Consider the following 3,590-nt stretch of genomic DNA (forward strand, 5'->3'; position numbering starts at 1 on the left):
ATCTCGCATCTCTTCACTGCTCTGTCCTTTACTCCTGCATGCTTTATTACCAGTCTTTCCCGTGGCCACTTTAAATGTCTTTTGTCTGGAGTATACTTTTAACCCCTTGGGGCAGTTGGGACAGAGAATGTGTGTGTGTGTGTGTGTGTGTGTGTGTGTGTGTGTGTGTGTGTGTGCGAGATAGGCCTCTCGCAGTGTGACATTTGCTAATAAAGGCCATTTCAAACATGGATGCTCTCATGAGACACACACACACACACACACACACACACACACACACACACACACACACACACACACACACACACAAACACTTTTATCTCATCTTCCCCACTGCTCTCAGAGACTCCTCACACTGTATTGATGTGACACAGAATTTCAGACCGGTGCATCCACAGCTGCGGGGCGAGAGACAATGACACACACTTACAAATACCATTTTCCAAAAACTCCCTACAGCCGTGCTTTAAAAATAAAGAGACACCGAGGTGAGAAGAATAAGAGGATTGAACGAAAGCAAGACCGTTTTTGCGGCGACTTTTCTTTCGTTCTGATCGGTCAAAAACGATCCGATCCGTTTTACGGTAGTTTTGTCTGTAATGTAAATGACAGGTGTTTGTATTAACACACACATTATCAACAGTTCAGCGTTTCTATAGTAACGACTAACAATTTTTTTTATTCAACATCTCGATGTTGTTCGTGTTCCGTGATCGGTTTCCGTGACAACCGCATCTGACGTTCCTACGACAACCCTGTGACATCTTGTTTACTCTGGATGCTAATGCTCATTTCTATAACATTAGTTCTATGTCTGAGAATGTTTGAATTACGTTCTGAAGCAAACCGATTTTTGCTTTTAATTTAAATTCTCGATTCCGATCGGTCGAGAAGAAGCAGATTAGTTTTCCAGCTAGTTTCTAGACAGTTTTCCAGCTGTTTCTTCTGTAATCGAAATCGAAAGTTTATATTAGCGTGTTCATTTTAACGTGACATTTGATCGTTGAGACAGATGTTCGTTTAATTCCATTTCATTTATTTGTATAACGCTTACATCGTCCGAAAGCAGCTTTACAGAAGAACGAAATAAAAATGTTGAAGTTTAAAATTAAGCTAATATTCATCTCTAACAATTATCCCTAATGATCAAGCCTGAGGTGAAGTTGGTGAGGTAAAACTCCCTGAGATGATATGAGGAAGAAACCTTGAGAGGAACCAGACCCGGAACTGAACCTCATCCTCATTTGGGTGACACTGGACAGAAACAAATGTCAATGTAAATGATGTAAATGTAAAAAATGTCATTTCTACAACAGTTTACGGTCCAGTGGAATTAAGAAAGCGAGAGTTCCTGAGGAACAACAGGTCAGAGTCGTTTCTGAGTTCATTACAGACACTAATTCCTTCCTGCTGAAGTCTTCAGATGATATGGATGGAAGGAGTCTCCAGTGTCTCTAGTGAGTCTTTGTGCTGTAACTGTGAATGGTTCCACATGGACTGCGTGGTCTCCGTTAGTGATGAGGATGAGGTTCCTTTAGAAGTCTGGTTCCTCTCAAGGTTTCCGCCTGATATCATCTCAGGAAGCTTTTCCCACACCTCCATCACCTCTGGCTTGCTCATTAGGGAGAAATAACTAATTCTATAATTTCTATTCTGAATGTACTGTATATATTCTTGTAAAGCTGCTTGGAGAAAATGCTGAAATTGTAGCGGGCACGGTGGCTTAGTGGTTAGCACGTTCGCTCCAGGGTTGGGGGTTCGATTCCCGCCTCCGCCTCGTGTGTGTGGAGTTTGCATGTTCTCCTGTGCCTCGGGGGTTTCCTCCGGGTACTCCGGTTTCCTCCCCCGGTCCAAAGACATGCATGGTAGGTTGATTGGCATCTCTGGAAAATTGTCAGTAGTGTGTGTGTGTGTGTGAGTGAATGAGAGTGTGTGTGCCCTGTGATGGGTTGGCACTCCGTCCAGGGTGTATCCTGCCTCGATGCCCGATGACGCCTGAGATAGGCACAGGCTCCCCGTGACCCGAGACGTTCGGATAAGCGGTAGAGAATGAATGAGTGAGAGATTGTGATTGTGTTGTTGTTGTCTGATTAAAACTTTCCTATTGGAAGTTTAGTCTAAAACAGATGCTCCATAAAACCTCCCATAAATGTCAGAGAGAAGGTGATTATTTGCTGTAAAGTTACAGATACTGAATATTTTAATGTCAGACATGTAACTAATCTGAAAAAAAAAAAAAAAAAAACACCTTTTCCTGTTTCAAGCTGAACTGTTCTATCACCTCAAGTCCTGTCACAAAAGTCTACATATCCAGTGATGTTGTCTCTCCACACACGCACGCACACACACACACACACACACACACACACACACACACACACACACACACACACACACACACACACACACACACAGCTAATAAACATGGAATGGCAGACGAGAAGCCCCTGAATTCTCTCAGCAGTCATTCCACTGCTGCAAAATCCATTAATCCGACTCATTAATTATCCGACCGGATCATTCCCCAGTCCTGTTTTTCCACACAGAGGAAGTACACGCAGACCCTCGCTCTCTCTTCCTCACCCTCTCACTCTCTCCCTCTCTCCAGACGGACATTTGTGTTTGAGGTTGATGTTCAGAATCCGTAATGTCTCTCCAGAGGACATTCGGTGGTTTGGAACGAGGCCTGTATAACAAACGAAGCCATTTTCCCAAACCAGAATCGTTCTAATTTGTTTTTACAAATACGCAGATGTTCAATTTTCATAAATGTGTGTGTGTTTGTGTCGCGGGTCGCGTTTCTGTTTTTCCGTGCGGTTCAAATGACCGTTCTTTTAGGGATGAATGTTGGAAATGCAGCGTATAATAAACACGATTCATTAATTATTGGAAGTAAATGTTTAACGAGTAGAGAAAATGACATGGATGAGATCAGAACATTGTTCTGTATGTTTCTGACAGAAAGAAAACAGACCGTACACTCGATAGTAAAATTCAACACACACACACACACACACACACACACACACACACACACACACACACACACACACACACACACACACACACACACATAGCGGGAGCAGAGGTGTGTACTCTATGGAGATTCAACCGATTGTTCACTTTCCTGTAGTGAGCGAATGAGTTCAGGTTGGTGAGCTTTTACAGACGCAGCGGAGCATGCTAATGAGGGAGCGAGCACGCTAGGCTAAAGGCTGTAGGACCCTCCAGAATTAGCTTTGAACCTTAGGAGAGCCCTCTTCATTACCTACAAGACACAGCAGGCCATCAAGGAGAGAGAGAGAGATTGCGAGAGAGAGTGCGAGAGAGCACGAGAGAGAGAGAGAGAGAGAGAGAGAGAGAGAGAGAGAGAGAGAGAGAGAGAGATTGCAAGAGGAGATGTCTCTTTAACACTGGAAGTAATCAGCTCAACTGGTAAGGAGTAATGGCACAGTACTGCTACTGATAGATAGATAGATAGATAGATAGATAGATAGATAGATAGATAGATAGATAGATAGATAGATAGATAGATAGATCCTTAATGCTGAAGGAAATCTGCTCAAATGGGAAAGAGTGCTAGCATTCTG

The sequence above is a fragment of the Tachysurus fulvidraco genome, chromosome 23, assembly GCF_022655615.1.
Source record: "Tachysurus fulvidraco isolate hzauxx_2018 chromosome 23, HZAU_PFXX_2.0, whole genome shotgun sequence".
Classification (NCBI taxonomy): Eukaryota; Metazoa; Chordata; class Actinopteri; order Siluriformes; family Bagridae; genus Tachysurus; species Tachysurus fulvidraco.